General features: G+C 43.6%; 1 long non-coding RNA gene across 3 annotated transcripts in view; it reads right to left on the bottom strand.

The window, feature by feature from the left end:
- Positions 1–16805, bottom strand: part of LOC115485826 — a 132695-nt gene that overhangs the window by 18411 nt on the left and 97479 nt on the right. For 2 of the 3 annotated variants that reach the window (XR_879865.3, XR_879866.3), the window contains 2 exons: positions 16073–16215; positions 5074–5269 (listed from right to left, as the gene is read on the bottom strand). This is a non-coding gene — a long non-coding RNA (uncharacterized LOC115485826). Of the gene's footprint in view, positions 1–5073; positions 5270–10261; positions 11436–16072; positions 16216–16805 lie in introns of those variants that run through there. The other variant, XR_879868.3, reaches the window with a different exon arrangement.

The following is a 16805-nucleotide window of genomic DNA, read 5'->3' as shown; positions in this document are numbered from 1 at the left end:
AACTACCAAACATGCAAAGCTTCTAAACATCTGCCGTATGCAAGCATACATTTGAGGATTTTGTTCCAGGTTGGTTCATGGAGTCTGGATGGTGCCTGAGCTTGCATTTTAAACAGCTACCAACTGATGCCCCTGTTTCTAGCCCCAGGGCCATGCTTTAGAGCCCAAACCCCAGAGTGCTTCCTCTCACATGCTTCATGTCCTCTGAGATCACGAAGAAGATGTTGATTCAGAACATCTGGGTTGGGACTCAAACATCTGTTTTACAGCAAGTTTTAGGTGTTTCTTATGAATGAGATAGCTGTGGTCTGATGCTGAGCCCCTCAGAGCCAGGGTTCAGATACTCTGGGGTGAGCTTAGAATCTTTTGGAATTGTACCTCATACAGGGGCCACAGTTGAGGAGACACTGTATCTGTACTGTGTTCACTTGCTGGTTTGTTCCAGGGAAGGCTGGAGTGCAGGCTTCTTGAGGCTGGCTCCTCAGAAATAGGAATGCAGGCAGGAGAAAGAGACTCAGGCCACCTGAGGCAGACAGGAACTGTCTTCAGGTAGACAGGGCCTTCTCAGTGTCTTACATAGGAGACATAGCAGGGCAGGAGATATATGATCTAAGGACCAATAAGAAGGTCTTCCAAAATGAGCAAGTCTCTAGTCTTTCTTCTCTCTGCAGGTCAATAAACTTAAAGCTCAATGAGAGACAGAAAACAAAGACAGAGAAATATACACATGCTACCAAGAAAAGCATTCGTATTGATTGGTATTGGGTGTAGATTCTTAAGAAGACGTTCTGAATCTTTCACTATGGGAATGGAGTTCGTAACTGTCAAAGAATGAATAGTGATTTGCCTCACTAAAAGTCTTTGGGTTAGAGTTGAGCTGACTCACATGCAGCATAACAGTCAAAGAGGAGGTGGGAGAGAGCCAGAGAAAACCCAGTTTTCCCTGTGTAACCCGATTCACTTCTGAAGACATACCTTGAATCCCTGCAGACACAGAAGCCAGGGTGGAGATGGGGGTGGAACTCCATTTACAAACCCATCCCTGTGCTGGATGCTTTGCTGACATTATCTAATTTAAAACTACCCCCAGCCTGACAGGTGCTATTGCTGTTATTCTTCATAGAAAGACCGCAAAGCTTAGAGAGTTTAAGCACGCTTTCATTTCACATGGCTAACAAGAGGGAAATCCCGTGTGTTCCATGATCCGTACCTTTACTTGATGACAAGTCTCTGATTAATGGTATTATCACTTTATCCACTCTGATGGCTCAGTTCCCGTGTGGAACTGAGGGAAGAAGAGAAGACACCATAACTCCAGGAGCCTCCTAATTACTGTCAGTCCCCCAGTTTTGCTCTGGGGTCATCTGCTTCCCACATAAACACACGCTAAGTCTTCTGAATCATTAAACATGATCGAGTGACATAGACACCTATTTTTCTTTCTCCAGCCCCTACCTACCTCATACCTAATGTGCTCTAAGGGCTGGGGTCAGTGATAGAATGCTTGCCACAGGCAAGCATGAGGACCTGAACTTAGGTCTTCAGGTCCTATGCGGAGTCAGGTACGGTTACAGGCTTCTATGATAACAGCATTCCTTCCTACCGCAAAAATGTAAAACAGACAAGAGTATCTCTAGAAGCTCATAGGCCAGCAAGCCTGGCATATGCAGGCTGAGGTTGTTCTGTGACCTCCATACTCACATCATGGTATACATGTTTCTGCACACACACACACACACACACACACACACACACACACACACACACATACACCTACGTGAATAAAGGCATACATATACCTCCACACTCATACCTGCATATATCACACACATGCGCACACATACACTCACACAGATACACACACATGGAGTAATAGGATATTCAGTTACAGTAACAATGAAACTTACTAGAATAAGTTAATTGTATTACTATTACTACTACTACCACTACCACAGAGAACTAGGTATCTAGTAAACTAGTATCTGTAAAGAGTCTTTCTGGAGTTGCCTTCCTCGGGAAGATGATATATTTTCTCTGTATTAAGTAGCCTAGCATAATAAATGGTTGTATTATTCTTTACTTAAGATAAATTCAAATGAGACTTAAAACCCATTTACCAATGTGGAGAAAAGTCTACAAAGCATTCTCATTTTGGAGTGCCTCCCTGAAGTTGCAGATTGACTAAAGTTCTGAGAATAGAGTAGGTGAATTTACATGGTACCAGGGAAAGGACAGGTCTCCAGTTCTCTATTACAGCTACCATGAAATTGTTCATTGATTCATTCAGCAGTATGGTTGAATCCAAAGGGATTTTGTTAAGTTTAAAAAAAAAAAACCCAGACCCAAATAGCCATGATTGTGCGATTTCATTCATTGGCACGGTTGGTCTTCCCAGGTAGGGACAAAAGTGGATTGGAAAAGTAGAGTATGTTGATATAGAATTCACCAATGTACTATTTCTGTCTTGAAATAGTAGGATAATGATGTCCTATTTTAATTTGAACTAAATGCCTACTTCTCAGAGGAAACTTTGGGATGGTGGGAGCACCTGATAAAGCATCAGAGGGTGGGACAAACAGTTCCTTGGATCTGTTGTCAACTGTAGACTCTTATATCACAGAGAACACTAACACATGAGCTACAAAGTATTCAAAAAGCAATCAGAATGCTGGGGAGTCCAAGGTGAGATAGAAGCTGTGAAAAGGAATCTAACGTCTGTAAATGTCTGGCATAATTGCTTTCTAGAGAACAGGGAGGAGGAGATGACCCAAGACACACTGCAAATGGTGTTTAGATGAGATTCAAAGAGGAGCGAGAAGAAAATGACAGAGGTGTTATACTTCAGTTGTTAAAGCTTTTTATCATGAGGTCACAGGTCAGCAATTCTACAGCTGCTTTGTGAGGAGGCTGAGGTGAGACAGATCAGTAAATAGATGGTTTCAAGATGCAGTCTTCGAATCACTGAAGGCTCCAGTAGGTTATGCATTAGAAGCATCAACATCTATCTATGCAAGCATAGATATGTTACAATGTACATTTTTTAAAGATTCATTTATTAATTGTATGTATATGAGTACTGTAGCTGCCTTCAGACACACCAGAAGAGGGCATCAGATCCCATCACAGATGGTTGTGAGCCACCATGAAATTGCTGGGAATTGAACTCAGGACCCCTGCAAGAGCAGTCAGTGCTCTCAATCGCTGAACCATCTCTCCAGCCCCCACAATGTACATTCTTAAAAGCACAATCTCAAATGTAATCAGAGATATGCAAACCCAGAAGCAATGGCAGATGACTGTCAATGTGTGGATTATCATACCACATATAGTTTGAATAGAAAAGACCCCCCCCCATAGACTCATGTATTTGAATGCTTGTCCCACAGGGAGTGGCACTATTAAGAGATGTGGCCTTCTTGGAGTAGGTGTGGCCTTATTGGAAGAAATGTATCACTGTAGGGGAAGTTTTTGAGGTCTCATATGTTCAAGCTATGCCCAGTGTGGCACACAGTCTCCTTCTTGGAGAACAAGATGGTGCTTCTCCAGCACCATGTCTGACTTTCACTTTGATGATAATGAACTAAACCTCTGGAGCTGTTAGCCAGCTTCAATGAAATGTTTTCCTTTATAAGAGTTGTCATGGTCATGGTGTCTCTTCACAGCAATAAAACCCTAACTAAAGATCTTTTTTCTCTAGAATCTAGAGCCTTTTGCTGGAAGAACCCCGAAGCAATGCCTCTTCAGAACCAAGGATCACTTCCAGTGCCTGGATCTTGATTTTAGAATGCTATTCTATGGTAAAAGGAACCTAGGCTTCATTGGACATGTCTGGCCCTAGGACTCTGGCAGGAAAAGCTCAAGTAATTGTAGAACTCCAGGGACTACAAGGAAGTTAGGAAGTTTCTAAAGAGAACTGAATGGGAGGTATCTGATGGGTATAAGGGCTAAACCAGTAGAACTTCCAGCAACCAAGCCTGAGTAACCTAGGCAAAAACATAACAATGGTATTTGTGGTTGCATTACAGACTGAGAACACGCAAACATATTTATTTTAATAAATGACTATATAAATAAATAAATGGGTAGAAAAACACAATGCAAAATAATTACAGATCTATGCAGAATGCCCTCCCATGTGGAGGGCTAAGGAATTGGTTCCTACAGGCAGCGTTGAAGAAGAGAACCCTAGTGACTTAGCCAGGGTATCAAGATTATCATTCGTGGGTAGCACTGTGTGATAAGTCCACTTCATCCCTGCTATCATTCATAACACTGATAGCTCTTGGTTAAGCCACACAAAGCCACTTTAAGGAACATTTTACAAAAACCTAGCCAGTACTTCTCAAAGCTCATTGTCATGAAAACCAGAGAGGGCTGAGTGGTGGAAACTGGAGGTGTCCCACTTTAAGTGATACACCTAGATTGTTACTATATCAGAAACGTCATCAATGGAAAAATTAGAGCAACTCCATGGCATGTTTATTAAAGATTTATTTGTTTTTATTTATATGAGTACACTGTAGCTGTCTTCAGACATACACCAGAAGAGTGCACCACTATGTGGTTGCTAGGAATTGAACTCAGGACATCTGGAAGAGCAGTAAGTGCTCTTAAATGTTGAGCCATCTCTCCAGCCCCCAGGATATGTTTGTAAAAGTGGAGGAGGGGACAAGGAGACTTGTACACTCTCAGGACAACAAAGATAGTTCCCACAGGCCTTTGGTCTGTGCTGACTGATGACCATGTCTCTGTCCATGTCTATCTGACACTTCCTTTGCTCAATGGCACATGTGCACCGGGTTTATAGTGGTCATCAGACACCCCTACACTTGCTCAGCTGTGCCATCTCCTGAGATGCTACCTACATGATGGTACTGAGAGATAAGACATAGTGGTTCAATCTTGACACATGCTCCCACAATGCTACCATCCCATCCCCAGGAGAACTAGACCCCGTTCCTTTGAGTTTAGTCAGCTGTACTCTTTGTTGTCCAGTTTCCATTCCAACCCTGACAACTGGAAAGTTCTTGACATAAAGAAAGAGGAAACCTTCAGGCTTCCAATAGAGCTCACCTGCTTATGCTGCTTCTCAGGACTATTCATCTGTCGTGGCAGGAGGATCCTCATGGAATAAAGTTTCAAGATACTGGCTTGACACTCTTTTTAACCAACCATATGGCTGCACATCACATCATACGTCTTTCTGTTTCACACTGTGGTTTCCTTCAACTAAAGAATGGTGTCTTGTTTCTCCTCATAAATGCAGGACCTGGTAAGAGACACAGACTTGGGTAGCCCGATGTGTAGATGTGATCCTGAGGGCCCCAAGACATCAGCTATCCAGTCTGACTCTGGCAACAGAACCACACAGGACAGAAACACCTGGAAAATACTGAGAGTCACCGATTCCCATCTGAATTGAATTCCCATGTCCTGAAATTATTCATGGGCATGGAACAGAGACTCAGGTCGTGGATGTCCTCCTGACTGGCATTGTGTGTGTAGTGACTCCCTGAGGCTGCTTGGATCAGGATCACGGGGCTCTGTATCTTTTCTTTATGAACAACCATCATCCCCCACAGTCAGTCTCTGCCCAGCATCCCTGCACACAGGCTTCCCTAACTGCTACCTAAAGCCATTTCAATAACTTTTTGCTAAGTGTTATCTCCCTTGAGAAAGAAACGGTGTGGAGTTCTGTGGGTAAGGAGATGGGGAGGATCAAAGGGGAACTTTGACAGGGGAAAAGTATGATCAGAATATATATTTCATGAAAACACTTTTCCTGCTGAAACAAACAAACAAACAAACAAACAAACAAAAGGAGTCCTTTCCCTGGAAACCAAGGTTTTCTTGCAACTGATGGCTAAGGTTTCTCACTAGAGTGAGGCTGCAGTAGAAACCAAAGAGCTGCTAATCTCTGTGCAGACAGCAGCTTAGGCATTCAAGTTGAACAGTGTGCTCAATGTAATTTAGTGTGTTTGGTCAGTATGTCAGCTTACCCCTGGGTTAACATGGGAACATGAGGCAGGAAGCTAATTGTTCCATGGCTGCTACAGTGTGATGGGCCAGTGGCCCCAAGCAGTCATTGTTCTTATTAGATAGGATCTGCTGGGCAAACACTGTCTCCTCCTTGCTCAGGTTCCACTTCTTTTGTTCAATAAACGTGTTTGCCAGACATGTGGCAGGGTCGTTAGTGCCTCTCATTAGAAAAACACCTACAGGAAGAAATGCTGTGATGGGTGAGAGGGGCCTTCACACCTTAGAGCCATCCTTAGGACACAGTGGAAAGGCGGGAGAGCCAAGTGAGGTGCATCCTGGAGCCTTGCATTACAGCTTTGGTGCGCTGGCATGGCACCATAGATGGCTCCTACCTTTCACTGCAAAGGACTAGCTTTGGTGTTTGCATCACCAACCAAGACCACCAAGTGAATATAAGCTAATTGCAAATGATAGCAGACTGAACCTGTTATGAAGTTACCAGTGTCTCCACTACCCATCTGAAGACCACATTCTCCCACCCAACACATGCGGCCTGGCATGCATCTGTCACGACCCCCTGTTTCTTTTGACAGACCTGTATTTTTCTACAGTTGATAGCAGCCTATTTGTGCATTGTCTTCTCTTTTTACAAGTTTAATATTGTTATACTGTGGATACCTACACAAGACTGAACAGACTCAGTCCACACTCACCATGGACAGGGCAGGGGCGAGGTACACTTCTCTGAAGAGCTATTGATGGTTTGTGGTTGCTAGGAGACTGGAAGTCATTTTCTTTTGACCACTGGTTACTTACCCGGTGTTCCAACCCATACAATACAAGCCACCTTGATTAAATGGAAAAAAACATGGAAAGATGGGAGGGAGGGCTAATTGGGGGCAAGGAGGGTCAGTGGGGGGTGGTGAAGAGAGAGTAAGGGCGTAAGTACAGTCACAGGTCATTGTGTATATGCAGAAAAATGTCAAGAAATGATTTAATATGAAATGTGATTTTTTAAATGAGAAAACAGAATTTAAGAACGATTGAAGGGATCTATGTGACCTTGTACAAGTTTCTCTCTTTGTGTGAAACCCCCCCCACCCCCCACTCCTTTAGACAGTGCCTTATGTAGCCAAGGCTGGCCTCAAATTTGCCCTGTATACAAATATGGTCTTAAACTTCTGATCCTCCTGTCTGTCTCCTCACGGCTGGAATCATAGGCATGCAATGCCATGTTTGGTTTTTGTGGTGCTGGAAACTGAACCCAGGGCATCACTTATATTAGTCATGTACTCTATCAACTGGGCCACATGCCCACCACCCTCTTCATCACCCGCTCTAGTGGGCCAGCCTCTACAGAAGAACTAATCAGCTTCACATTCATTCAAACAGGATTAAAATCTACTAAGCTCAAGGTTTTCTCTCCCCCTGTTCATGAATCATGAGGCCATCCTTTAAGCCACCCGTCTCCTGTGCCTGACTGTATTTGCAAGGCAGAATATACCTATGTAGTCTACACTTAAGAGGGGGACTCAAAACAGCAATAGTGACAGGGTGTTTTACATTCTGTTTGCAAACAGGGCACTTGGCTCATCCCATGGAATACTGCCAGTGCTCTCCCTACCCCCAGGCCATTACCACCTTCCTATTCTAGATTGAGAAACTGAACCTAAAAACTAAGGAAAACAAAAAGTAAAGCAAGCTGATTAGAGAGCCCACGCAAACTCACTGGATGGATGGGACACTTGGTCCACATAGACTTGGCTATGGTTCCCCAGAGCCCCAGCTGAGTCGGCGCAGTGCTTCTTGGTAATATCAGAAAATGAGTTTGAGAGAGAGAAAAAAAATCTGTTTTCTAACCCATTTCTGCTTCAAGTTTTTTTTTTTTTTTTAACTTTCTTGATTTCAGCTTTCTAACAGGAGTCTGGGTATATGATTCTAATTCTCTGAGCATTCCAGCTTGGGACTGAGCACCTCTGACTGATCTTTAACAGGCATGTCTCCTGACCGGAAAGTTCTGGCATCCGAGTTTCCTTGATTTCTTTCTGTGAAGTTGGTTTTCTCCTTTTCAGATTACCGACTTTATAGTAGTTGGGGTTTAAATAAAAGCAGCCATTTGTTCCGTTGAGAACCCTTCTGTTTGTTTCCTTTTCTGTTACCTTTAGAAATGTACTCTAAACTAAAGCTACTGTTGATCTATTATATTACAGTTATTTTTGCCTCTACCTGCTTATCTGTGGGGCTTAGTGTTTGTTTCCCATAGCATAACTTGTAGATAACTTACTGATTAGCCCACTTGGTGTTTGATGATGATCTGCCCTTGTGGAGCATCCTTATGGCTGGTACTTACAAAGGATGGGAAGCAAGAATCTCCTCTTCCTATGAGCTTCATGTGCACTGGGGCATGAACTGTACCATGAAAGGGAGAAAGAAGAAGAGCTTCGACTTAAGGGAGAGGATGAGAGGGTTTTACGGTAAGAAAAGGAAGTAGAGCCAAGGATGGGTCACTCAAACCTAGGTCACATGGTCCCATGTGGCCATATTTGTACAGAGCTGTTCTTTTATGATGTTCTAAGATTCTACCAAGTGCTACCAAAAAGCAAAGAACAGTTAGGACATTAGATCTCTGTTGCAACTGCCTGTGTTGTGTGAATGTTTATATGTGTGAATATACGTATATGTGTGTGAATATGTGTGTGAGAGCATGTGTCAGTGTGTACACATGTGTGACTATATGTGGTATGTGTGACTATGTATAGTATATGTGTGTGAGTGTGTTATGTGAGTGTGTGGTGTGCTTGCATGTGTGCCTGTGTATGTGTATTGTGTATGTGAGTATGTGGTATGTATGTATGTGCATGTATATGAGTGATGTGTGTATTAGTGGTATGTGTGAGTGGTATGTGTGTGTATGTGTGTGGGGATATGTATGTGTGTGTGGTGTGTAAATGTGTGTGCATATGGTGGGTATATGTATGTGTGTGTGAGTGGTGCGTGGTGCCTATGCGAGTGTGTGGTAGGTGTCTATGTGACTGGTGTATGTATGTTAGTGGTGTGTGTGTATGTGTGTGTGAGAGTAATGTATTGTGTAAGAACTATTTGTGTGTGAGTGTGTGAGGAGTGTCTGATGTTTATGCAAGTGTGTGGTGTGTGTGTAAGTGTGTGTGTGTGTGTGTGTATGAGTGGTGTGTGTGTGTGTGTGTGTGTGTATGAGTGGTGTGTGTGTGTGTATTTGTGTGTGTATTTGTGTGTGTGTGTGTGTGTGTGTGTGTGTATTTGTGTGTGTATTTATGTGTGTGTGTGTCCTTCAGGGAGACCACAGACATGGAAGGCATGGCTTGCAGACCAGAGAGCCCAGAGAGCAGCATGTCCAAGGACTCCCCCAAAGTCAGAGGCACAGTGTTCCTATGCAGTTTCACGGTGCCTCTTCCATGCTTGTTCCCTTGATCTATTACCAAACAATAAGCTTTTCAATACATTCTGCTCTGGATTCAGGACCATACCTACAGAATTCCTAGAGTACTTTGATCCCAAAATCAGGGGAACAGATGGCCAGCATATTAACAATGTTGCCACTGCTGCCTACGGGTATAGTTACTTTTAGATATTTCACTTGTATTCTAAGCAACATTGTTTCAAAAACACACCTGGAGGTCTCCCCTCCCACCCGACAGTTGAGAAAGTCTGAGGCCAGAGAGCTTTAATCTAGTCCTGATGAAATAAACAGAGTCTGAGCTAAAATCCAGGTTATCTCAGCATAACCACTTTCCTTTTATATTTCACTTTTAAATGCCCTGAAAGTATCATTAAAAGCATCATGGAGGTCTCCTGGGACCCCTCGGGCGGTATATGCTGTGCAGAGCTAATGGCAGATCTCAGGGGTTGGAAAACGAGCATCTTCATAGAAGTAGCTTTGTAACAAACCTATTTGAATTTGTGCATAAGCCAGGCGCAGCGTAGGCTTCCAGACTGTTCCTCAGAAACTGCAGTGTCATTCTGTATCCTAGTTTTACAAGGACGCAGTCTAAATGGAGAATAAGTTCCAAAGAGCTGCAGTGAACAGACTGCAGTAATTTCAGCCTAGGTGAGATGGAAAAAAAAAAAAGTCGCCTCTGAGATGGGCCATAAATCCAAGCTATTTTATAGGCCTCCTGCTTCTATTCCTGCACCCGTTCAAAGAGAAACCTAATTTGTTTTGTGAAAATTGGAAAAACAAAACAGTACAGAATGTGAAAGTAGGCCTCAAAGACACAGCCATAGTCAGACTGGCCAGGCCAAAAAAAAAAAAAAAAAAAAACACACTCTGGGTCTTCACAGTCTGTCTACTCAAAGGATACAGAACAAAATTCAGGCAAATTCTGGAATGAGCTGTTCTCTAAGGGAATATGGGGTAGGGGTAAGATGGTCACTGGAGAGATAGCTTAGCAGTTTAAGAACACTGGATACTAACACAGAGAACCTGAGTTTGGTGCCCAGAATCCATGTGATAGGTCACAACTGCCTGCAATTTCAGCTCTGGGAAGAATCCAGTGCCTTTTCTGGCCTCAATGGGCACTACACACACCCTATACAAACATAAATAAAAGCAAAATAAAAGAAATAATCAGAAGGTAGACCAGGGCTGGGCTAGAGCACAGTGGCCATAACCTATGCACTTAGAGCCATGACATCTAGCAGGTCTCACATCATCACCTGAGCCAGTGCCTCCTTATCCCTCTACTTAGACTAAGAAGATTATTTATCCCAAGCTGGCTGCCACATCTTGGAAGCACAAAGATACATAGGGGGGCATCCACGTACAACAGCAGGAATGATTATACAGCTCTACTCAAAGGATGATAAGGCACAGGCTCACTGCTCTATCTGTGCAAACTAGACACTTCAATCACCAATGTACCAGGTTTGCATTGTCCCAAACATTGGGCTATCTTCATCTTCCTGTCTGTGACCCGCAGAGTGCTTTCTTTCATTGTTCATCAAGGTATGACAAGCTTCCTGCCTGAATCCCCATCCGGTCATTACACACACTCAACAGCATTACAGGGTTTCCTTAAAAGGTTGGTGAGTCAGGTCTAAAATGAAGGGCAGATTTTCCGGTCAGGTGGCTGCTTGCCCTTCATCCATGTGCTCTTTTGATAGTTCAGTATGGTCAAAGGCTCCTGCAGAGGTAGTTTTATAAAAGAGATTTTGATTTTGAAGTGCAGAACAATGAAGTCCAGGATAGTTAGAGAAGGGCAATGCATTTTCTGAAAACTGCATCTATATAATGGCATCTGAATTATTGAGTGGTTCTTTAAGACATGTGAGGACCATTTGGGAAAGTGGAAGCCATGAGGGTCTGCTGTCAGAGATTCTGAATCTGAAGGCTTTGAGGAGACCCAGGAAACAGCATCTTCATTATTTACTGTGGGAGGATCCCATGTAAAGCCTGCTCGTTGGTAACACAGCTGAGAATCCTGTGGGAAGAGAGTTTCAGTTGAGTAAATTTCTAAAGCAGTTTGATCAGTGGGCATATCTGTGGGGAACTGATTGCCTGGAAAGGCTCAGCAGCACCAGTGCCTGGTCTCCGGCTCTGGACCTCACAGGAGTAGAGCTGGCTGATGAGTAAGCAAGGGCGTATTCATTCTCTTTGCTCTTGGCTATGATTCTGATGTGCTTTGGTGCTTGGGTTCTTGCCTTGACTTCTCCTCTGTGATGGACCAGAACCTGGAACTAGGCACAGAGTGAAGCCCTTCCTCCCCGTGTTGCTTGTTATCAGATTATTTTTATTACTGTAAGAAAATGAAGTCAAAATACATGCTTGTCCAATAATGGCTGTTTCAGCTACTTATCACTTCCCAGGTCACCCAGAGAGCTAAAGATAGGCAACTAGTCCTCAGAGACCAGGTGCCTACTCAGTATCTCAGATGTCATGGAGAGCCAGGTCTGAAAGCCAAGTCCTTGATTCCCCAAAGCCATTTGCAGTGTCTGGTGAATCATAGATCAGGAAAGCATGATCACAGAGGAGAGCATAACTCGAGTCAAGAAAGCCCTGTGGGGTGTGTGTGTGTGTGTGTGTGTGTGTGTGTGTCTGTGGATGTGCATGTGTGTGTGTACATGCTCATAAAATAAGAATGAAGAGAAAACATTTGTAAGAAGGAACAGAAAAGATGTTTTCCTTATAACTACAATGCCCAGTGGTTCACCCCCAGACTTTCCAAAGGGTCCCAGAGTCTCTGATTCCCTAACACCCAACTCTGACCTGCCCACTCAAGAGATGGTGCATTGCCCCTACTCACAAATCTTTAAAAAGTGAAGCTGTTTATCTGGGTATTGATTCTATCCCTCCCCATTCTGCAGTCTTCTTGATCACTGGCTTTTTCCTGTTTTACTGTGGGATTACAGTTACAAACAAGGGGACAAAGGTCTCCAATACTTCATTGAACCAGCAGTTCACAAAGAGGAGTTGGACTCTGGATTCTGATACTGAGTCTCATATCAATCAGAGATTTGATGTGTGGCCTTGGGAAAATTGTTCCAGCTTCCTTACGCTCTGCAAAGAGAGGGATTTGACAAGTTTCCTCAAGGGGCCCTCTGGGATGGTTTCTGAAGACCAGTGCGGCAGTGAGCACTGGGTGTGTATAAAGGCTCTGAGTTGGGTTGGATTTCTGAGAGAAAGCAAGAGTATATTGCCAGACTGATGGTATAGGCCTGTCATCTCAGCTACTTGGGAGCCTGATACACATGGACTGTCTGGGCTAAAGAGAGATTTCATGGCCACAGTTGGCAGCATGCTCTCAAAAACAAAGGGGAAGTCATTGCTAGAGATAAAGCTTGGTGCATAATGTTTCACTGCTATACATGAGGCCTTATTTTCAGTCTCTGCTACAAACCAAAATTAAAGTCACAAAACCCACCTCACCTCTCTGGCTCATCACAGCCAAAACATCCACTCTCGTCAGCTCCAATCCATCTGCCACAAGCAACCTGATTGATTTTTCTCAAAATGAAAATTGATCATAGTCTCACACACTCATACACTCTTTCTGTCTCTGTCTCTCTTTGTGTCTCTGTCTCTCTTTCTCTCCCTTTAAATCTACAATGCAAGTCCCCAAATGTCCTAGTTAACTGTCAACTCAATGCAGCCTAGAGTCATCTGAAAGCAAAATCTTAACTGAGGAATTGCTCAAGTCTGGCTTGTGTTTGAGTGACTATGGTGAGCTGTAGTTGCTATTAATAATGCATGAAGGTTCAGCCTACTGCAGGCAGTACCATCCATAAGCAGGTAGTCCTTAGCTGTATAAGAAAGTTAATGGAGTATGGGCATACAGACCAGAGAGCAAGCCACCCAGCAGCATCTTCCATGGTTTCTTCCTTTGGGTCCCTGCCCTGTCTTCCCTCAGTGTTGGACTGTGACCTGGAAATATAATCCAAATAAACCCTTTCTTCCCCTTAGTGTCATTTGATGTCTGTCACAGCAACAGAATAAAACTAGAACAGTAAGTGACCTGAAAGCAAGGGTGCATATATGCTTTCTTGTCTTCTTGCCTATCTCTGATGCCAAGCATGTTATAGGAACATTTCTAATTATTGATGGAACCAACAAAAAGGTGAGAAAATGAATGAATGCATGAATGCATGAATGAATGAATGAATGAATGAATGACTTGGCAGAGAGGCTGAATCACATAGGAAATTTAAGGAGCTGCAAAAGAACAAGGTGACACAGAGATGATGGGCAAGGCTTCATGAACCCTACAAGGAGAACCAGCAGCCCACTTTGAACATGGGGAGCATCTGCACTGCTCTGCTCTGCGAGCACAATAGAGACCTAAGGTGATGAGTGAAGAACCACAGGCTAGGTGGACTGTGTTTTCAGCCTCTGAGCCCCCAGTGTGAGGCAAGGACTCAGCATAAGGAAGACAAGACCTGAATAAAGAAACTACTGTTTCCACAGCCAAGATACTTTTGTGAAAGACCAGCAGCCATGTGTCTTTGCACAGACGCTTTTCAAAGTAGAAATTTGCTTATTCTCCTAAGATTTCATGCTACTTCCCTCCTTTACCCAGTTGTCCTTCCAAGCTCATCTGACCGCTGAGAGCAGGCAGTAAGAACCAGGTTTAGAGCCTATTGGATGAAGAGCATGGGTGAGCTTCACTTACCACTCCTGCTGCCAGAAAAGATGTTAGGCTATGAGGGGCAAGACAGCTCATGGGAGTCACAAGCCTGTGTTAAGCAGGACAAAGACACTTTTACCTAGTCCCTGGAAAGTGCTCTGCCTGCAGCTGAGAGCATGGGGTGTACCTGCCAGCTGTGAGACTTGGGGCTTGCTCATTAGCCCTTACGTCCCTCCCTTTCCTCCTTTGTGAATAAGGACAGTGACAATGTTTTCATAAACACAGTATGGAATGTGGGAACACTGATAAAATCCTCAGGACAGTTCTTGGTTCTTAAAAAGTGTCATAATGCATTTTCTGTATCCATTCCTCTGTTGAGGGGCATCTGGGCTCTTTCCAGCTTCTGGCTATTATAAATAAGGCTGCTATAGTGGAGCATGTGTCTTTCTTACCAGTTAGAACATCTTCTGGATATATGCCCAGGAGAGGTATTGCGGGATCCTCCGGTAGTACTATGTCCAATTTTCTGAGGAACCACCAGACTGATTTCCAGAGTGGTTGTATAAGTTTTCAATCCCACCAACAGTGGAGGAGTGTTCCTCTTTCTCCACATCCTCGCCAGCATCTGCTGTCACCTGAATTTTTTATCTTAGCCATTCTGACTGGTGTGACGTGGGATCTCAGGGTTGTTGGAGTTACAGAGACAAAGTTTGGAGCTGAGACGAAAGTATGGACCATCTAGAGACTGCCATACCCAGGGTTCCATCCCATAATCAGCCTCCAAATGATGACACCATTGTATACACTAGCAAGATTTTGCTGAAAGGACCCTGATATAGCTGTCTCTTGTGAGACTATGCCGGGGCCTAGCAAACACAGAAGTGGATGCTCACAGTCAGCTATTGAATGGATCACAGGGCCCCCAATGGAGGAGCTAGAGAAAGTACCCAAGGAGCTAAAGGGATCTGCAACCCTATATGTGGAACAACAATATGAACTAACCAGTACCCCCCGGAGCTCGTGTCTCTAGCTGCATATGTATCAGAAATGGCCTAATCGGCCATCAGTACAGGGGAATGCCAGGGCCAAGAAGTGGGAGTGGGTGAGTAGGGGAGTGGGGGGGGGGCGAGGGTATGGGGAACTTTAGGGATAGCATTGGAAATGTAAATGAAGAAAATACCTAATTTTAAAAAGTGTTATAACACAGTTAGGCACTACCAGAGGGAGTGGGGCAACATTATTACCATGACTGCTTTTCATTTTCTCTTTTCTTTTTCTCGTTTTAGATTTTTGCAGTGTTATAGAATGAACCTAGTTCCCCAGCTTGTAAAAACATATGTATTTTAAGTCAGGATCTTTTAAGTTGATTGGGCTGAACTTAAACCCTTTCTGTAGTGCAAGCAGGCCTTGAACTTATGATTTCTTGCCTAAGTAGCTAGTATTACAGGCCTGTACCACCAAGCTCAGCATAATTCTCTTTTAAAACCAAACATAAAAGAAGCAAAAATTTATATTTCTCCCAGATCTTACCTGATTAGTTCAAATTTACATAATCATTAAGTGGCTTGCAGATAACAACTCAAAGCACCCTGCCCCCCCCCCCCATTTTTTTGTAACAGGGAAAAAGATTTTGTTGCCCCAAGTACTAAGACTAGCAGAACTATAAAGAGAGTTAGGAGCTGGCAGATAAAGGGGCGAATAAATTGATGAGCAATGAATGAATGCCCAGTTCCAAATCTGCTCTAATGACATCTTTGTTAGCTGACTGTGTAACCGTCACTCTAGTCACTCAGCCTCAGCTGCTTTGATACATATACATGAAGACCACCAAGACTGTGAACATGTGAGCTGTTAGCTTATCCTTGGAAGTGTATCCTACAGAAGAATCAGGCAAAAACAAACAAAACCAACCAACCAAACCAAAAAAATTAACCTCTTTTGCATCATTTGCTTTATGAGATAGAAGTTGAAGGAATGAAATCATGAGCAATACATACCGTGTCTTGTGAGGTACAGGACTAATGTGTCTCTTCTGTGTACAGTAGCTGATACCCAGGAATCCAGCAGTTGTTTGTTCAGTTCACTGGGGCTGGATGTCCCAGCAGTCCTAGTCTGGTGCCAGGCATATGGAGGATTCAGTCTACAATTGAATTTTGAAGAAGTTGGATTTAATATTGACTGCAGCAACAGGTAGATAGACTTGCCAGCAAGAGTAAGAGCAAGCAGGCAAAAAACAAAGCTTCCTTTTTCCATGTCCCTTATATAAGTGGCCACCCACTCATAAGGTGTGGTCCAGATTTAGGGTAAACTTTTCATCTCAAATAATCTGATTAGGAAATTCCTTCAGAGCAGGGTCTAGAAGCATGACCCCTGTTAATTCTAGATGTAGTCAAGTTGACAACATAAGGATAAAAGACAACCTAGGACTCTGGTCCTCACCTCCCACCTTGAGGGGGGGATCTCTCTTGCTCACTGAAGTGCCCATCAAGCTAACTGGCCAATGGGCTTCTTGGAGTCTCTTGGAGCCTGGAGCACTGAGATTAAAGATGCTGCTGTATTTCTTCTTTGTGTGGGTACTAAGCATCCAAACTCAGGTTCTCACACATGTGTGGCAAGTGCTTAACACACAGTTCATATTCTCTAGCGGCTATAAAAAATTTTAATGCAGTTTATAATAGAGTGCTTTGTTGTACAGGTATGAAGTCTTCAGGCAGGTTCCTCCCTTAGTAG

This window comes from Mus musculus, chromosome 11 (assembly GCF_000001635.26).
Source record: "Mus musculus strain C57BL/6J chromosome 11, GRCm38.p6 C57BL/6J".
Classification (NCBI taxonomy): Eukaryota; Metazoa; Chordata; class Mammalia; order Rodentia; family Muridae; genus Mus; species Mus musculus.
The sequence above is the reverse complement of the archived record's forward strand: the minus strand, read 5'-3'. Positions and strand labels throughout refer to the sequence as shown.